Here is a 21168-nt window from a genome sequence, read left to right on the forward strand (position 1 = left end):
GTTGGGGCTGTGGTCTGGGAGAGGGACAAGCCGCCTGCCCTGCGGTCCCAGGCACCAGCGCCTGCGGCTGTGGCCCAGGAGAGGGACAAGCCACCCACCCTGTAGTCCCAGGTGCCTGCAGCTGCGGCCCAGGCAAAGCCGCCCACACACAGTCCCCTGTGGCTTCGGCCGGCCCAGGCAAAGCCGGCCCAGATCCAGGGTGCCTGTGACCAGCCAGAGGAGGGAATCCTGGGTCCCGGGTGCAGGGCGAGGCAGAGGCGGTTAGGGGTGATCATGCTAGCAGGGGAGCAGTTAGGGGTAATCAGGCTGGTAGGGGAGCAGTTAGGGGTGATCAGGCAGGAAGGCAGAGGTGGTTAGGGGCAATCAGACAGGCAGGTAGGCGAGCGGTTAGGAGACAGCGGTCCCAGATTGCGAGAGGCAGTCAGACATCCCCTGAGGAGTCCCAGATTGGAGATGGGTAGGCTGGGCTGAGGGACCCCGCCCCATGCACGAATTTAGTGCACCAGGCCTCTAGTCTATACTAATAAAAGGGTAATGTGCAAATGGTCATGACGCCCTCACACCGTAATGACTGATCAGCAGGTGGCTGCTTGCACGGCAGGTGCGGGTGGATGGGGCTGCATGTGCGGTGAGGCCTGGGGACATGAGGCTGAGTCCCCCGCCCACTGCCTGCCGGGTTTTGTGAAGCTGCGTCCCCCACCCGGCACAGGCCAGGGACATGATGCTGTTATTGTTTATTTATTAATAAATTTATATACTATTTTCATATACATTTTACTAATTTTCCTTCATATCTGACACTTCTATTATAGAGAAAGGGCAAATAGCAATATTAAAATATTTCCTCTAATTAATTCCCTTTTAATGTGCACAAATTTCATGCACTGGGCCACTACTATCTATATAAATGCCCTGAGGGCAAAAGTTGTGTCTTATCTACTTTTTATCACAGTATCTTAGATGTAGAAACTGCTCAGTTAATATGCATTAGACAAAAGTATAAAAGGCATATCTTGTGATTTTCCATTTGTATAATTAAGAAAAACAAAAACAAGAGTGCTTTATTTTATAAATACTTTACAATGATTATTTACCTACAATATTATTTAAAATTCACATACCAGGGCCAAGGGCGGGCGGCAGCGGCAGAGTGGGGGTGGGGCAGCACGGTCTGGCTCGGTCAGGCTGGGGCGGGAGCACGGCGCGGGACGGAGGGGCCCACGGGCTGAGGACAGCGGCCTCAGAGGCCAACAGAGTGCTTATGATTTCACGTATTTTTGCTGAATTTGTAAAAGAGGCACGCCAATGATGGATTAACACGAACATTGAAATTCTGTGCACAGTTTCAAATTGGAGCATATTGAATTTTCACCCTAGTTCAGAGCTCTGCTGCTCACTTAAATGCAGATGAATGAAGACCCCATTCGGGAAGACACCTGGCCAGCGGTCCAGAGCTGATGCAGGCCATGCTGGTGTATCTGCAAGCATGATGAAGAAAATGACGTCCCACAAAAAACACCGGAGCAGCGTGGGGCCGAGACCGTGTCCCAGCCTCGGCGGGACGTCGTAGGCTGCAGGATTCAGCATGGGTGGAAGGAGGGCAGTGGCCCTGTCACCCGGTGGAAAGGAACCGTTCTGGACCAGGTGCCTGTAAACCCTTCTTTGTATCTTATAAAATACGATGGATTTGACTGTGTTTATGGAATAGAACTTAATAAAGATGAAAGAGTTTCTGCGCTTGAAATCCTCCCTGATAGAGTTGCAACATCTCGAATCAGCGATGCGCACTTAGCCGACACAATGATTGGCAGAGCTGTAGAGCACATGTTTGAGACCGAGGATGGCTCTAAAGACGAATGAAGGGGGATGGTCTTGGCACGTGCCCCTATAGTGAACACATGGTTTTACATCACCTATGAGAAAGACCCAGTCTTGTACATGTACCAGGTCTTAGATGATAATAAAGAAGGTGACCTTCGCATTACGCCTGATTCTAATGATTCACCTCCAGCAGAAAGGGAACCAGGAGAAGTTGTGGACAGCCTAGTAGGCAAACAAGTGGAATATGCCAAAGAAGATGGCTCTAAAAGGACTGGCGTGGTCATTCATCAAGTAGAAGCCAAACTGTCTGTCTATTTCATCAAGTTTGATGATGATTTCCATATTTATGTCTACGATTTGGTGAAAACTCCTAGATGTCGTCATGAACTTTGCCAAATTTGTGGAACTATTAAATGTATAATTTGTAGACATAAAGACTTTCTGCTTTCCAGTTTAATGAAAGCTTAAAGGTCCCTGCGAACCCACAATCTCTGCCAGCAGAACGGGTTTTGTTCTGAATAGTACAGATTTATGTGAACACAAAGCCTTTTGTGTAAGCAACTCCTTCCTCTTAAAAGAAGTCTGTCTGTCTGGAGGGGAGTTACAGGTAAAAGTTAAGCTAGTATCATTGTCAATTAAAATTGTAATCGATTTTTAAAAAAAAAATAAATAAAAAATAAAATTCACATACCAAAGAGAGATTTTAATTTTAAATTTTCATAGAATACTAAAAGCCCGGTGCATGAAATTCGTGCACGGCAGGGGATTGTCCCTCAGCCCAGCCTGTACCCTCTCCAATCTGGGACTCCTGGAGGGATGTCCGACTGCCCTCTCACAATCCAGGACTGCTGGCTCCCAACTGCTTGCCTGCCTGCCTTCCTGATTGCCCCTAACCGCTTCTGCCTGCCAGCCTGATCACCCCCTAACCACTCTGCTGCCAGCCTGGTTGATGCTTAACTGCTCCCCTGCCAGCCTGTTTGCCCCCAACTTCCCTCCTCTGCCAGCCTGGTCACCCCTAACTGCCCTCTCCTGCAGGGTTGATCACCTCCAACTGCCCTCCCTTGCAGACTTGGTCCCTCACAACTGCCCTCCCTTGCAGGCCGGGTGCCTCCCAACTGCCCTCTCCTGCTGGCCATCCTGTGGTGGCCATCTTGTGTCCACATGGGGGCAGGATCTTTGACCACATGGGGGCAGCTATATTGTGTGTTGTAGTGATGATCAATCTGTATATCACTCTTTTATTAGATAGGATAGAGGCCTGGTACAGGGGTGGGGGCCAGCTGGTTTGCCCTGAAGGGTGTCACAGATAAGGGTGGGGGTTCCCTTGGGGTGTGGGGCGGCCTGAGTGAGGGGCCTGTGTATGGTTTGCAGGCCGGCCACGCCCCCTGGCAACCCAAGGGGAGGCCCTGGTATCTGGAATTTATTTTCCTTCTACAATTGAAACTTTGTAGCCTGGAGCGGAGCCAAGCCAAGCCTGGGGCTCCCTCCAAGGCTGGTAGCCATTTGTGTTGGGGTTATAATTGAAACTATGTTGCCTTAAGCAGGTGAGCCCGGCCAGGGTGTGCGGAAAGCTTTGCTTCCCCTGTTGCCGGCGGCAACCCTGGCCTGCTCTCTCAAGCTCCATTCTGCCGCCATTTGTTTGAATTTGTTTACCTTCTATAATTGAAACTTTGTAGCTTGAGTGGAGGCTTAGGCCTGCAACGGCTATTGGAAAGCTTGGCTTCCTCTGTTACCTAGGAAACCTTGCTCTCTGTGGCTGTAGCCATCTTGGATTGGGGTTAATTTGCATACTCGCCCTGATTGGCTGGTGGGTGTGGCTTGGCTGGTGGGCATGGTTTATGTGGCGGAGTGATGGTTAATTTGCATATTACCATTTTATTAGAGAGGATATATTATATATGTATTCTATGAAACCCTATATGTACCATAATCCTTAAAGCAGCCCAGTTACTGCTGTGTACAAGCATTTAGGTTCCTAATTTGTTGGGACATCTTTTCTTGCCCTTTAGCATGCTACTGGCATGGATGTGGAAAGCATGTATTAGTCTGTCTGAAAAGCTACATAATGGCATTGAGACTCACAGCAGCTATTTAAACTGTGATCATAAGGCTGTTTAGAGTTGAAAGGCAAGTCAATTGAATTGTTTATTTACAACAACAAAAAAAGACTACTATAAATAGTTGGCTAGAATTATTTCAGAATTATGCAGCTAAATGAAGTTTTCATAGAAATGCATTTCAGATTTAAGTCCCTCTGAACCTTGAAGGAAAGTGGCCAACATTTCTGATAATCCTGATGATTGGTGCACACATACTATAAATCAATTTTCACATAGCACTAAGCACTTTGTTCTTTGCAGTAGTATAATGGGATTTGAGAGCAAAAAAGCACCAACTCTATAGACTGGCCTATAACTCAAGACTCAGAGTTAAGCTCTGTACAGTTCACAAATTTATAATGAAAAGATTAAGTGTTTGTTTGTTTGTTTGTTTGTTTGATTTTGGCAGAGAAAGTACTTCTGCATCTTCAAGTCCATGAATCGGGGTGGGGAGGGTGCTGCAAGTTACAGCATCCTGTCTTCAGAGGCCACACAGCACATGGTCCAAGCAGAATCTATCATAACATCTCACACTACAGATTATAATTGGTCAATGGGGTGGGAACATGGATAGAAGAAGGCCAGTCAAGATTGTCCTTTGAGCCGAAACCGGTTTAGCTCAGTGGATAAAGCATCAGCCTGCAGACTGAAAGGTCCCAGGTTCAATTCCGGTCAAGGGCATGTACCTTGGTTGCGGGCACATCCCCAGTAGGGGGTGTGCAAGAGGCAGCTGATCAATGTTTCTCTCTCATTGATGTTTCTAACTCTCTATCTCTCTCCCTTCCTCTCTATAAAAAATCAATAAAATATATATTTTTTAAAAAAAGATTGTCCTTTGAGGAAATATAGCCAATAATACTGAGGTAAAACAATGAGGTCAGGTTTGGCGCTTGAAGCAGTGGGGGAACTACTCTGTAAAGTGTATGATTTTCTAACTACTTTGCTGTACATCTGAAATTAATACAGAATAATTTTGAATGTTCTATGAAGCTTTGCAAACAGGATCTGGGATGGGGGACTAAGAGGCGGAAGACAAAGAGGGGTGAAGAGCTTTTCCCCCTCAGATGGTGAGTATATGTGGTTGTGAGCTGCAGCTGCCAGCAGCCAGGTTTTCTGCCACATAGAAAAAACATAGTCTGCAGGAGGAGACAGAATTTGAATTTCAGGCCATATAAGCAGGTGTTCAGAAAGTATAACAATTTTTTATGCAACTGAACTTAATTTTTTCACTAAGATCCTATTTTAACAACAGTAGGATAAACTAAACCTCAATGGACTTGGGTTCCTATTTGTTTTCCTTGAGTTCACTTCTAACTTCTAAGCAGAGGACAGGGGGAAGGAAGGTAGGCAGGGCCCAGGATAAGCAAAGGTTTTGACCTTTGGTCATCTGTTGAATTTGTCATCTGACTCCTCATCCTGTCTGTTTTGCAGGTGTTGATCTACATGGGTCCATGACAAAGGTTACTTCAGGTTCAATGACTCCCCTTACTCACCCCTAATTCTTTTCTGAAATGCATTGAGTAATGTTCTACAAACACTTCTAAGTAAATTTTTGTTTCAATTATAGATTGGTTGTACAGTAGTCCCCCTTACCTGCGTGGATACATTCCAAGACCCCAGTGAATGCCTGAAACTGTGGATAGTACCAAACCCTATATATATACTATGTTTTTTCCCCACACATACCTATGATAAAGTTTATTTCCATTTACATGAAATATTTTTCCCATCCCTTTACTTTTAGTCTGTGTATCTTTCATTTGGTGTGAATCTCTTGTAGAAAGCATATACCTGGGTCTTTTATTATTATTATTACTAGAGACCCAGTGCACAAAATTCTGCACTGGTAGGGTCCCTAGGCCTGGCCGGTGATCAGGGCCAATCAATGGGACCTTCCTTCCCCAGCTGCCAGTTGGGGTCTTCTTTGTTCTGCACTGCCCCCTGGTGGTCAGCGCATGTCACAGCGAGTGGTCGAACTCCTAGTTGGTTGAACTCCTGAGGGGACAATTTGCATATTAGCTTTTTATTATATAGGATTATTATTGATTTTAGAGAGGAAGGGAGAGGGAGAGAGACATAGAAACATCAATGATGAGAGGGAATCATTGATCAGCTGTCTCCTGCATGCCCCCCAATGGGGATCGAGCCCTCAACTCAGTCATGTGCCCTGACCGGCAATCAAACTGAGATCTCCTGGCTCATAGTTTGATGCTCAACCACTGAGCCATGCTGACCGAGCTATACATGGGCCTTGTTTTTGGATTCATTCAGCTACCCTATGTCCTTTGATTGAAGCATTTAAGCCATTTACATTTAAAGTAACTATTGATAGGTATGTATTTATTGCCATTTTATTCTTTATAACTGTTTCTCTTTCCTCCTCCTCCTCCTCCTCCACTTCCTTCTAGTCTCCCTCCTCCTCCTCCTCCTCTTTCTTCCTAAAGAAGGCCTTTTATCCCTAGCCAGTATGGCTCAGTGGATAGAGTGCCAGCCCACAGACTGAAGGGTTCCAGGTTTGATTCCTGTCAAGGGCACATACGTAGGTGGCAGGCTCAATCCCTGGCCCTCGTTGGGGCACCTGTGGGAGGCAATCAATTGATGTGTCTCACATCGATGTTTCTCTCTCTCTGTCTCTCCACCTCCCTTCCACTCTATCTAAAAATCAATGGAAAACTACCTTTTGGTGAGGATTAACAACAACAAAAAAAAACCACACACACACACACACCAATAAACATAAATGCCCACTGTTTTTTGTGTAATGACAGGGTCACCTGTAGGCAGAGCCTCTTTTTTTAGTGGTACACCAATGTAGCTCTCTTTGCTTTCCCCGTGCCTTTCTTCTTTCCCCCCTAACTTGGGATGGCTCTGCTGGTCTTCAGAGCCTAAATTCACTTCTGGTCTGCATTTTTGAGACTCGAAACACAGTCTGCCATAACATCTTCTTCTGTGGCAATGGATAAAAAAACGCCCATGAATGGAAGAGGATTATGGGTTGACTAAATGAAAGTACTGGGGGAAAACATAGCAGGCAATATATCAAAATATTTCTCTATAGAGAGCACATGAGGGTCAAGTGAGTCCTGATGGTAATTAACTTCTGACCCCAGGCTCTAGAATGCCTGTTCCTGCCTCCCTGACGCTTGGCTGGTCAACTCGTCCTTTAATTCTGGAAGCTACCTCAGGATATTTCCTCAATTTCCTCTTTTTACTTACGTTAATTCAATACACATAGCTACCCTAACCTAATAGCGTAGCTAAAAAGGAGAATTTTTATTTCACGGAATCAGGAAGATTTAAACAGCCAAATAACAAGAGCAGACATACAGCTGGTCTTCAGGAACCCAAAAAATACCAATAACCTTCTCCATCTCTTATCTCTGCTTCCTAATATAAGTGCGTTTCATTCCCTCTTACTGACGTTCTCCATGTAGTGGGAAACATGGCTACTGATGATTCCCAGGTTTTCCATCGATTGGCTTCCACCACCAGACAGAGGAGGAAATAAATCAGTGTTTAAAGTTCCCATTAATTTGTTTCAATAATAGAAATGTAAAGGGGAAGAAAATCCTTGAGTTAACCAATTCTTCTTTCATCCTATGTTGACAATAGCTTGTGTTTGGATTATAACTGTGTAAAAAAAATCCCTCTACATTGGGACTAAGCTATTCAGCCCTTCTAAAGTTCCATTTAAAAGTGTCTAAAAGGAAACAATAAATTTTAAAAGATTGCTTGGTGTATTTTCTTAAGCTAAATGCAGAGCAGGGAAAGTCATGAGAACAAAAACAACAAAATAATGTTTTAAACAGATGAAAACTAAAAACCAATCATGTGTTAATGCCTTTGCATTCAAAATTAAATGTAATATGATTCAACAAAGAAGGATATTACATTTCCAACAAAGAAGAATTTTAAAGTCAAGGAGATTGAACCAGGCTAAATATATACCCTAAGTTCTCTACCCTGCCCAAGCATAGGGTACTTTAAATTTTTTATTTCAATTATAGATTGGCTGTATTTGACATTATGAAACACATTCAATTTCAAACATCGATAAACACATATGCTCAATGCGTGTTGCTCAGTAATGAAGTCATCCATAAATGAGCTTCTTTCATAATTAAAAATACTTGGAAAAGTGCAAATACAGACATTTCTGGAACAAAGAAGTTCTAAGTCGCTATCACCAACCATCCACACTTCATAGACGAGTGATTTCAACATCTTGCTAAAACTTTCAGATGCACTCATATCCTCTTCTTCTGTCCCTTCCCCATCAGCTATCCATGAAATGTAATATTAAAAGATGCAGAAATAACCACTTCAATTTTTATAGTTTCTCCTATTTTCCCCTGATACTATTGCTCTCTTTACCAGGAATGAGAAATAAGTTATACAAACAACTGAATCCTAGTAACTTGAGTGCCTGCCATGACAACTTTCACATTGGCAACTTTCACCAAATTTGTAAGATTCTTGTGGTAAAATGAATTATAGCTGAATTCCCTTAATATTTCAAAGTCAAAGACTCATTTAGATCAATGGTTCCCAGACTCTGGATTTCAAACGTGAAATTTAAAAAATGTGTGGTGAACCAGCATAGGTTTGCCAACTTATTCTTTTGCCAAGTAAGGGTTTAGGGAAAATAGTGTTCTCTACTTTCAGCATCATTTCACAAAATAGAGGATATTTTTAAAGCCAAAAAAGGCAGTCCGGGCATTTTCTCAAGTTAAAATAAAAGGGGGGGAATATTATTCCCAAGAACAGAGAGTAGACAACTATACACTGTATCAGGCAGAATTCTGACAGGCAACAGATGACTTCCTCAAAGGGTTAAACTAAAAATATTTCAATGAATAGACTATCTATAGAGGTACAGGCAAACATTTCAAAAATCCAACCAGGGATGGTGAGTTACCAAAGACTAGCCACAGCCAAAGCCACTGCTTCTCCTGGGCCTAACATGGTGAAGAAAGGGAACAATGTCAGAGCCAAGTGGGAGTTGGAGTTGGGACAAACACAGCCACTGGCAGACCAGAGTGAGAAGGATAAAGAGTGGTGCTAAAAATACCCTACCTATCTCTTCCATCCTGTCTGAACCCACTGGAAACCAGAAGGCCAGGGGCCAGGGTGTTGCAGTCCATAGAGTCAGCCTCCTAGAGCACAAAACAGGTCAAAAAAGGGTAAAACAAATGAATCCAGGGTGGGGGTTCGCTAGAATACATTGATATATTCTGGTGGGGGGACTGGGACCAGACAAAGAAAAGGGTGTGCATGTGAGTGTCTTTTTCATTTCAATTGCAGGAAAAATTGCAAGAGACCTTATACTTTAAGAGATAATAGTGCTTGTTATTATGCACTTGAAATATTTGTCAGTGTCTCAATACTCAATAGTGTTACATCAAGTGGTGCTCAAATGGGCAACTTGTTCCAGTATTTTATTTTTATCACACTCATTAAAAATTCAACTTCACATAGGTATAAAATAGAAGCAACACTCAACAGTTTCATTTAGTTTGGAACATTTTGAGTGAAGTAAAGAATGCCAGAATATAACAGCCTCCATGCCTCAGAGCTTCTATACCAGAGGTTCCCAAATTTTGCTGAATATTGGTATTTTCTGGGTTCTTTTAAAAACGTAATGATGCTTAGCTTACACTCCAGATATTCTGATGTAATTGCTATGAGGCGAACTTGGCATAGGAATTTTTAAAATATGTTTTTATTGATTTCAGAGATGAAGGGAAAGGAAGAGGAGAGAGGGAATGGAGAGAGAGAGAGAGAGAGAGAGAGAGAGAGAGAGAGAGAGAGAGATCAATGATGAGAAAGAATCATTGATCGGCTGCCTTCTGCATGCCCTAAACTCTGGGGATCGAGCCCACAACCCAGGCATGTGCCCTGACTGGGAATGGAACTATGACCTCTTGGTTCATAGATCGATGCTCAACCACTGAACCATGACAGCTAGGCAGCATAGGAATTTTTTGATACACTTTTTATTTTAGAAGTTTTAGATTTAAAGTTATATATATGATTTCACTCATATGTGGAATATAAAACTTAAAGCAACAAATGAACAAGTAAGAAAAACAAACAAATAAGAACTCATAGACACAGACAACAGCATTGTGGTTACCAGAGGGAAGGGAGTAGGGGGAGTCTTAAAAGATAAATGGGGTCAAATATGTGGAAGATGATTTGACTTTGGGTGGTGGGCACACACACTACAATATACAGATGATGCATGACAGAATTGTATACTTGAAACCTATAAGATCTTATTAACCAATGTTACCCCAATAAATTTAATAAAAACAAAAAAAAAGAATTCCCATGTACCTCATACCCAGAATCCCCTATCAATTAACATCTTACATTAGTATGGTGCATTGGTCACAATCAATAAACCAATATTGATACAAAAAGTTTGAATAAAGCCCATACTTTATTAAAATGTCATCAGTTTTTACCTTATGTCCATTTTTCATTCAAAGGATTCCATCCAGGATACCACATCATAGTTAGTCAGCCTGTCTCCTTAGATTCCTCTTGGCTGTGATAATTTCTCATATTTTTTTGTTTCTGGTGGACTTAATTATACTGAAAAATACTGGACAAGGATTTTCTACAACTTTCAATTGAGGTCTGTTTTTCTTATGATCATTTATGGTTATATGTTATATGGGGAGGAAGACCACAGAGGTAAAGTACTATTCTCATCACATCATATCATACTATGTACATATTATCAACATGATACCACGATTCATCTCCTGGCTGAAGTAGTGTTTATCAAGTTTCTCCCCTGTAAAATTACTCTTTTTACAACCCTTCCCATACTGCATTCTTTGGAAGGAAGTCTCTATAAGCAGCCCACATTTAAGGTATGGGGAGTCACACTCCAATTCCTTGAGAATGAGGGGCCACACAGATTATTTGGAATTCTTCTGCATGGAAGATTAGTCTATTCTTTCACAATTGTTTAGTTATTCGATCATTTATTTATATCAGTATGGACTTACAGATGTTTACTTTATATTCTGTATTATATTCTAATGAAACTTTTTTTTTTGCTCCAATTGCTCCATCTTTGGCTATTAGAAGCTCTCTCTATTGGCTCTTGTCTCCTTTTGACATGCCCCATCATGGTGGATAAATTTTTTTAGCACTTTCATACTTTCTATCACTATAAGATGCTCCAGGCTCATCTTGTATGTTTACTATATAATCAGCCATTTTATCCAAGGATTCCTGGTTCCTTTTATTGAAGAATAATATAAGGGTGCTAGATGTGTTCTTGCTTCTAAGCTCTTTCAGCTGACAGAGCAAAAAAAGTTCATATAACTAACCCCTGTCCATACACATATCTGTAAATATTTCAATATGTAAATATCTGTATCTATAGTAGGGTAAGCATGAGTTCATACTGCTGTCTCCAACCATAATCCATAACCATAGGGATCATGCCTGCCTCCTCCGCTTGCTTACATATAAACTCCTACTTCAACAGTGAGAAACCTGGCTCCCACTATCTGACCTGCATTTACGTAATTATTTAATTCCAATATAAACATACAGTGGTTTCAGAATTGTTAGTCCATTCCCCCATGGAAGACTTTATCAACTAGAATGCAATGTTTATGCACAATTCCTTTTTCCTCTAGTCTTACAGTCTTCACTCATTGCCAGCTATTTTGGTGAGTCAACTTTCCCCCTAATCCTTGCAGTGAGGTTTCTAGTCACACATTTGTAACATAGTAGGACTGGTTTGTCACATTATGTGTTCCACCCTGAAATCCCTTGACCTCCTAAATGATTTTTTTCATTCGCATACATTAAAACTTACTCTTTGTGCGGTAGAGTTCGATAGGTTTTAACAAATGCATACTGTCAGGTACCTGTACATTAGTTTCATACAGAAGGAATCCACCATTATCCTCTGTGTTTCACCTTTTCAACCTTCCCCCTGCCCTGACTCCAGAAATGACTGATCTATTTACTGTCTCTATCGTTTTACCTTTCTAGAATGTCCTATTAATACAGTCATAGAGTAGTAGGTAGCCTTTTCAGACTGTCTTTTTTCACCCAGAAATATACATTTACCATTCATCCATATATTTTGTGTCTTGATAGTTCGTGGGTGTTTTTTTGTGCTGTTTCTTTTTTTTTTTTTACTTCTAAATAATATTTCATTGTATGTATGTGCCACAGATGGACTATCTATTCACCTTAGTTGTTTCCAGATTTTGCTGATGATGAACAAAGCTGCTAGAAACTTTCGTGTACAGGTTTTTGAAGCAATACATTTAAGCTGTTTTAAGCCCTCCAGTTTGTCATACACTTTTAAGGTAGCCCTGGAAAACTAATATACCCACTGAGAAGACTGAGAAAGGGAAGCCAGGTAGGTAGTACGAAATCTAGGGTTTCAAAAGTTAGAGGGAGAAAATGGATGGAGAGTTATTTGTAATGTCAAATAACTACTCTTTACAGGTTAGATAATATCTAAATTGTAAAGTATCCTTGTGTTTAGCATTATATAAATGTATGGCATTTATTACTAATATTATAAGGAATTGTTAGGCAGTTATAGAAGTAGAACGATCACTTTTGTCTAAAGGATTAAGGAAGATTTCATGGAGAGCATGGCATTGAAGCTGGGATTTTTTGGGGGAAGATAATGGGGGGATGAGGACAAATATGTAATACCTTAACCAATAAAGAAATTAAAATGCAAAAAAAAAATGCTGAAATGGGAAGTATTATAGTTGGAGGGTATTGAATGAAATTATGAAGAGAGAAAAATCAGGACATGTTGAGGAAATGGCTAACAGTAAACAAGGTCTTTATAAGAAAATGTTATTTGAGGTCAGATCATGGATGTCCTTTAATACTATGATAAAAAAGTTCTTCTCTAGCCCAGCCAGTGTGGTTCAGTGGTTGAACATCAACCCATGAACCAAGAGGTCACTGGTTCGATTCCCAGTCAGAGCATATGTTGTGGACTTGATCCCCGGTGAGGGGTGTGCAGGCAGCAGCCAATCAATGATGTTTCTCTCTCAGTGATCTCTCTCTCTCTCTCTCTCTCTCTCTCTCTCTCTCTCTCTCTGTCTCTCTCTTTCTCTCTCTAATAAAAGCATATAATTTTTTAAAGTTCTTCTCGCCCTATCTCAGTGGTCGGCAAACTGCGGCTCTCGAGCCACATGCGGCTCTTTGGCCCCTTGAGTGTGGCTCTTCCACAAAATACCACATGCGGGCGCGCACGTACAGTGCAATTGAAACTTCGTGGCCCATGTGCAGAAGTCGGTTTTCAGCTCTCAAAAGAAATTTCAATCGTTGTACTGTTGCTATTTGGCTCTGTTGACTAATGCGTTTGCCAACCACTGCCCTAGCTGGTTTGGTTCAGTGGATAGAATGTTGGCCTGAAGGGTCCCGAGTTTGACTCCAGTCAAGGGCACATGCTTGGGTTGTGGGTTTGGTCCCCAGTAGGGGGCATGTAGGAGGCAGCCAATCAATGATTCTCTCTCATCATAGATGTTTCTATCTCTCTCCCCCTCTCCCTTCCTCTCTGAAGTCATTAAAAAATATATATATATATTTTAAAAGTTCCCTAGAAAATGGAACATGCCACAATATTAAGTTAGGAAGACTGTGTGAAAGATATTGTTGAAATACTGGTAGGTAAGCAAAATGGAAAAACATTGGGAGACTGTAGACAAGGAAAACCAGAAACTATTAAAATGTCCAAAGGAAAGATTCTAAAGATCTGAACTAAAGTGACAGTGAGAATGGAAATGTATTCCTATTTTTGAAGCTCTACCATATGCCAGGTCCCCCAGTTGCTGCGTTCTATGTCACTGCACTAAACCTGACACCTCTCTGTAGCAGAATTTGTTATCCTAATTGTATACTTGTAGAGACTGTGATCAGAGACAACAAACAGTGGGGCCAAATTTGTACCTAGACATTTGGTATATTTTTAGGCTCTTCACTCATTAATTTACCCCAATCCATCCTATAGCTCCTATTGAAATTTTGGATTATTTGAAAAAGTTATTAAATGACACTACACACTTTACTAACCCCTCCAAAATGGGAAGAATATTGTGAAAACACAGCGATTCTTTTGGGGAAACTCACTGTATTCTTGGCTTGCAGTTGTTTTGCCATATATTCCCCCCAATCTTTCCTATCTCCTAAAATACAGTGTTTCACTATCAAAAGCATTAAATAGCTTTCTTTTCCCCACTGGAACCAGAGGACATCAGGTGCATTTTGACATAATAAAGAAAAGTGTCCTTTTGAATTATGAAGTGCTGCTACTCACTGCACATTGGCTTTCCTTTTGAAATAGAATCACTTAGTGTTTCTCTGTCAGACCCTTACTGATGGCCATTTACCCTTGAGACATACATGAATGAATCAGACTATTTTTTAATGACACTGAATTGGAACAAAAATGGTACATGGTACCTTGATTATTGCTTGTAAGTTTATTCTATCAAAATAAAGATACAATGTTTTAAAGGGGCACTTTTCTGTGCTTGATGAGATAGGACACAAACTATTCTTTGATGAACTTTTAAAGAAGTCCTTGATTGATTTATTTTTAATTAGTGAAATACTGTGAACTCAAGTGTACACTTGCATATCTTGAGCATTTAAGGAAATGATCAACGTCATGCAAGGTAACTGGCTGCCATCTTTTTGAGAATTTAAACTAAAAACAGAAAAACTGGAGGATTAGGAAAAGAAAGCACAGGGAACAAATAATTGCTTCCCCCCCCCCTCCTTCTGTTTATATAATAAATGCACTTATTGTTGCCATGGCAAAGGAGCCAGTCTGTTCTTCCCATTCCTCTGTTTCTACCCATTATCATATCCAACACCATAAAATGTTATATTTTACCATCATCTTTTTTATCTACCTAATCTTCATTTTCTACCATCCTCACGGTCTTCTTCCTGGTAATACTTACTTAGAGAAAAAGTAATTTCAGGTGAGGGAAATGGCTGCAGATACAATTGGAGGAATCCGGAAGCAAAGGATGATGGAAAGGTGGTGAGGAGAAAAGACCTCAGCATTTATTTAGCCAGAAGTGCCTTCCTAACTTAGAAAGCCCCTCAGATCCAAAATAAAAACACTCTGAAAATGCCATTTAAAACAAATTACACCTTGTTGCCCTAGCCCAGTGGTTGGCAAACTGACGCTCGCGAGCCACTTGTTGCTCTTTGGCCCCTTGAGTTTTTAGCAAAGGCCAGCTTAGGAGTACCCTAATTAAGTTAATAACAATGTACCTACCTACCTATATAGTTTAAGTTTAAAAAATTTGGCTCTCAAAAGAAATTTCAGTCGTTGTACTGTTGATATTTGGCTCTGTTGACTAATGAGTTTGCCGACCACTTCCCTAGCCAGTTTGGCTCAGTGGAAATAGCATTGGCCAGCAGACAGAAGGGTCACAGGTTCAATTCTGGTCAAGGGCACATACCTAGGCCCTGGTCGGAGTGCATACGGGAGGCAGCCAATTGTGTGTCTCTCTCACGTCAATATTTCTGTCTCTCCCCCTCCCTCCCACTCTCTCTAAAAGAAAAAAAAATTTACAACTTGTTGATAAGCTAAAGCAACTCTGTAGAGGTCTATTTCGTCTTTCTAAACACAGGTAATCATAATGCTGGCACTCATTATACTCTTTTGTCATGGTTAGTCTGAGTTCATTTAATAAAAAGTCTAAATTAGGGCAATTAATAATACCAAGACCCTATAATAGTCATACAATATATGGAGTATTCTGCCCAGTTCATGATGCCACATTTTGGCAGCACAGTAGCACACCAAAGACTAATGTGTTTTCAAATAATGGCAACCAAGGTCTTGCAACCATGTTTCCCCACTCTGTTAGTTCATTTGTGTATTCAAAAAAAAAATTGTTGTTTTTCCTTTCTTTTTTTTCCTTTTTTGTATTTTAAAAATATATATTTATTAAGAGCATATTATGTGGTAAGCACTGATCTAACTTGAAATTAAAAACAAACAAACAAAACCAAAAACCTAAGACGTTTTTCCCATATCTAAAAAAGTTCATATTCTAATCCTGCCACGCAAGAATGAACAGGATGTTTTAGTTGGGAAAAGAGAAGGCTGAGTTTAGAGAACTGTTTCTGAGAAGATAGCAAATGTAGGGAAATGCCACAATCTGTAGGAAATAGTCAGTAAGTAAGCAATAAGTGGTTTCTTCCTGTTTATATGTTCTAAGGCTTGAGTGTATAAACAATCAGTTCAAATGTTCTTTCTTTTATTCCCATTCTGCCAATCACGAGAGCAAACGGATGAGGTAACCTTTCCTTTCATAAATCCTTCAGTTACAGACTCTGATATTCTTTCTTTACAATTACAGTTGACAGTCGATATTACTTTGTATGAGTTTCAGGTGTAGTTTCAGCAAAGTTGTTAGACAATCATATATTTTACAAAGTGTTCCCCTCGAGATACCTAGTACCCACCTGACACCATATGAAGTCATTACAATATTAGTGACTATATTACCAATGCTGTACTTTACATCCCCACGACTATTTTGTAACTACTGATCTGTACTACTCAATCCCTTCACCTTTTTCACCATGTTCCCCAACCCTTCTCCCCTCTTGTTAAAACAACCCTACAAGATAAAGGTGCTATGGAAAAGCTCAGGACAGGAAGGGCTTCAGCCTGGAGCAGTCTAAGAAGAGTCCAGCAAATGAACAACCTGGATTCTACCCTCAAATATTTGAACAGACTAGACTTATATCAAGTTGCAAGAAACCAAATTAAGACTAATGAATGGATACTATAAAGAATAAGCTTTCAAATAAATTTTAAAAACTTATAAATTTTTTAGCCTGGCCAGTGTGGCTCAGTTGAGCATTGACCTAGGAACCAGGAAGTCACGGTTTGATTCCTGGTCAGGGCACAGGCCTGGGTTGCGGGCTCGGTCCCCAGTGTGGGGCGTGCAGGAGGCAGCTGATCAATGATTCTCATCATTGATGTTTCTCTCTCTCTCTCTCCTTCTCTCTTCCTCTCTGAAATCAATAAAATATATTTTAAAAACACTTATACATTTTAATGTGTATATTATGAAGCACTGCAGGGATCCTATGGAATATAGACTCTTAAGGTCCTGCATGGAGCCTGGGATTCTTCATTTCTAATAGGATCCCAGGTTGTACTGATGCTAATGGTCCTAGGACTGCATCTCATATATCACTACTCTCAAAGTATCAGACAATAAGCTCACTAAAACATACTGGTTTGCCAGTCACTGGGACTACTCAAGCAGAAGCTGAATAACTATTTGACAGGAATACAACAGAAAGTGAGAGTGGGCTGGATGTTCCCTTTCAAATCTAAGTGGTTTGATTCAGGGTTTTGTATAAAAGAACTAATTTTGCATGTGCTTGCTTGTTTTAAATATAAAAATACTTTCACATAGATAATAAAGAAAGTAAAGTGAGACTTTTCTTCCTACTTTAATAGATGTGGAAACAGAAGATCTAATACATTAAGTGCCTTGCCCCAAGTTCACTGTATATACAATGAGAGTAGTGAGCACTTTCTCTTAGCCAAGATCTGGCTCATGGGTGGACATTTAGCAGTGAATAAAACAGATAGGGTCCCTGTCCTAAAAAATCACAGTCTACCACTTTGCCTTCTGCCATCTTCCTGACCTACCACTAATGAATTTCATGTAACCCTCCTTATGCCTCCTCCTTTGATTGTAATTTATAAAATAAGGTACAAAACTGCCATTCTCTGGAGCACTTCCTCAATCCATTGGGATTTTGTTTCCCGACAATTGTCAGCTTAGCTCAAATAAACTCATAAAAATTCTTACAGGTTTGGCCATTTCTTACATTGAGAAGGTCAAGAGAAACTCCTTAAACAGAAATTCAAAGAATTAAAAAAATGAAAAACAGAACATCTAAGATCTGTGGGGTAATTTCTAAAAGGTAATATATGTAGAATTATAATGACAGAAGGAGAAGAAAGTGATGATGGAGCAGAAGAAATATTTAAAGTAATAAAGGATGGAAATTTTCCCAAATTAATGAAAGACATGAAACTGCAAATCCAAGAAGTTCAGAGACTACCAAGCAGCATGAATTAAAAAAAATTAGGCATGTCATATTGAAACTGCAGACCATCAAAAACAAAGATAAAATTTTGAGAAAAAAAAGCTAAGGGGGAGATTTTATTTATAAAGAAACAAGGATAAGAACCACAAAGAACTTTTAATCAGAAACCATGCAACTAAGAAAATATTAATATAAAATAATCAAGAACCTGAAGTTCTATATCCTATGGAATTAATCTTCAAAGTGAAAGAGAAATAAAAACCTTCTTAAACAAACAAAATGGAATGAATTCATCTCAGCAGAACTGGAGATGCAAGAAATGTTAAAATACATTTTCAGGAAAATGGTATCATGCTACACTCATGCACCCCATAATGACGGGATTTGTTCTGAGAACTTGATCATTAGACACTTTCATTGTTGTGTAAACCCTCACCCCTGCCTTAGGAGAATAGAGAAGGGAAGATTAGCATTTATTCTGCCCCAGGAAAGATTGGATTCTGAAGAGAATGCAGCAAAAGCAAGACTATACCCAAGAATACCCATGTTAGAAACACACACGCGTGCGCAAACACACACACACACACACACACACACACACACACACACACATTAGTTTAAATCTACTATGGAGAATAAATTATCCAGTGCTAAGAGAACAAGTAGAAATACCAAAAAAATAAAATAAAACAGAATTTGTGTATAGAGAAGAGGACAGAGAGAGGCAAAGAACTGACAGAGTCCAAGAAGAATTGGCAGAGTCCAAGAGCATACCAGAAATAAATAAATAAATAAATAAAACTGTTGCAGCTACAGATGCCAACAACTGCTTTGGGCATCTGTAGCACCCTTTCTAGGTGGTTAGGCAAGCAATTCAGAATGCGTGGGGACAGAGTCTGGACAGCTGGATAGTAGGGGCTAATGCTGAAGAACAAATGCTAAGGATCTGCCAAAGAGGGGAGGAGAGAGATCAGTAAAACCCTGGAGAAAGTGATTTTTCAAACATGAGCAGATTTTGTTATATGGGAGATGGAAGCAAAAGGGTATTTCTGCGTGAAAAGAACAACATAGCCACTGAAGCTAGGAAAGGCCAGGGATCACAGTAACACACCGGTAGATGAATTATCTAAAATGCTGGAAAATAAGAGAATAATTGTGAGATAACCCTGGAAAGAAGCCAAAATGAAACATTAAACATCATTAAATAGGCAATAGTATTTTTAATATGATGTAGGGAGAGAGAATATATAAAACCTATTTAAAGGCATTTGTGCCCCACCGGCATGGCTCAGTGGTTGAGCATCGACCTATGAACCAGGAGGTCACTTTTCGATTCCCCAACAGGGCACATGCCCAGGTTGCAGGCTTAATCCTCCATGTGGGGTGTGCAGGAATCAGCCAATCAATGATTCTCTCTCATCATTGATGTTTCTATCTCCCTCTCCCTTTTTCTCTGAAATCAATAAAAATATTTTTAATAGGTAAAGGCTTTTGCAGTGACTTAAATAAGATTGTACCCAACATAAGGTTTCATCTTGACTATTATAACTTATTAAATATTACTAGTAGAGTGTAAATTCCCAGCTACTAATGCCTAGTACATAGGAGGTGAATAATAAATGTTTGTGGAATGAATCAATTTTTCATAATAAAGGAACATTTAATTAAAAAAATGAAATAATAGGGCCTGGACTAAGATAATGACAATGATATAAAGGGGAACAAAGAGGAAAAAAATTAAGAGAAAATCAACATGATTTAATAATAGATTAGAAAGGGAAGGAAAACATATGATTTTGAAGCCTGGAACCTTGGTGCTTTGGAAGTGGAAGGAGAAGATAATGAGTCTCCCACCCCCACCAGTGCATAGGAAAGTTTTTTTTACTGTGAATCTTTCTCATTAACAGTATAAACTATGGTTGAGCTTAGAAAATTATCCACAGTACAGAAAGGAGAATAATAAGTAGATTACAATTGACAAGAAATTGAATTTAAAAATTACCTAGATAGACTTTTTGGGAAGGCGATAGGTGTTCTTAGCTACCTAAAAGGATTCTAAGCAACCTTGATGCTTCAATAAATGAAGAGCTTGGGTTCCACTTCGTTTTTCTCAGCACAAAATACAAAAAGAAAGAAAGCTAATTAAACAGAAATGCTGCCCTATAGCTTATCTCACAATTTCAGAAGCAATCCGTTTGACTTTAAGTGCTCCTAACAGTGCCTTTTTAAAGCAAGGATACTGGTAAAAGGAAACTCAATGTTCCCAGCTCACAGCGCTTCCATCTCTGCCCTGATGGAGAGTAAAATAAGCAAGATGATCTACATACCGGTACTTCCTACTGTCATATCTGGCTACTTGTTAAACAGGATGCTTGTTCTTCACACCAGAGATCTCCTGAGGTTCCCCTGAGCAGTCAATCCCAGGAGAAAGGGGCTCTTTCCTGACAGACACATGCAGACAGTGAATCACGTTGGTAAATCTGAAACACCTCTCTGAAAAGTTTAACTACAGCACAGAAAAGCATGGTATTTGCTTAGCTTAATAGTTCGTTACTTAGCATTAGTGAGTTACTTAGTGAGATATTTACTAAAAAAAAAAAATCTCATGTCTTTCTTCAGAGTAACATGAGTGTTTGAGATTTTTATTTTGAGAAGTCTCTAAATGTTGCAATCTAAGTACAAACAGACACAAACCTGTTAGTTGGGATTGGAGCCTTGGAGTTCTTTGAACCTCCTGATACATTCTGTGTATATATGAAAATAATTGCCATTTACCATGAAGAGATTTTAAATATATGACAAACATGAAAGTATATGACTTCACATCTGAACTAGCAGCCACAAAATTTTAAGACTGAGCCAATCTCACTGCCAGGAACAAGGACTTATTTGAGGCAAGGTGATGGAAGCAAATTATACAGCAATATGTATGATTGCATATTGCTCAATCAATAGTTTTTTATTTTGAAATCATAGCTTTGTGGTCATTTTATACACACACACACACACACACACACACACACACACACACATACTTTTACTCTTTTATTTCAGAGAGGAAGGGAGAGGGAGAAAGGTAGAAACATCTATGATGAGAGAGAATCATTGATCAGCTGTCTCCTGCACGCCCCACACTGGG

At 40.1% G+C, this 21168-nt stretch overlaps 1 pseudogene across 1 annotated transcript; it reads left to right on the plus strand.

Moving 5' to 3' along the window:
• Positions 1 to 1411: 1411 nt before the first annotated feature.
• Positions 1412 to 2289, plus strand: LOC307103474 (spindlin-1-like; annotated as a pseudogene). The gene has a single exon. The product of its transcript is annotated as a spindlin-1-like (transcript).
• Positions 2290 to 21168: the final 18879 nt, after the last annotated feature.

This window comes from Cnephaeus nilssonii, assembly GCF_951640355.1.
Source record: "Cnephaeus nilssonii genome assembly, chromosome: 7".
NCBI classification, from domain to species: domain Eukaryota; kingdom Metazoa; phylum Chordata; class Mammalia; order Chiroptera; family Vespertilionidae; genus Cnephaeus; species Cnephaeus nilssonii.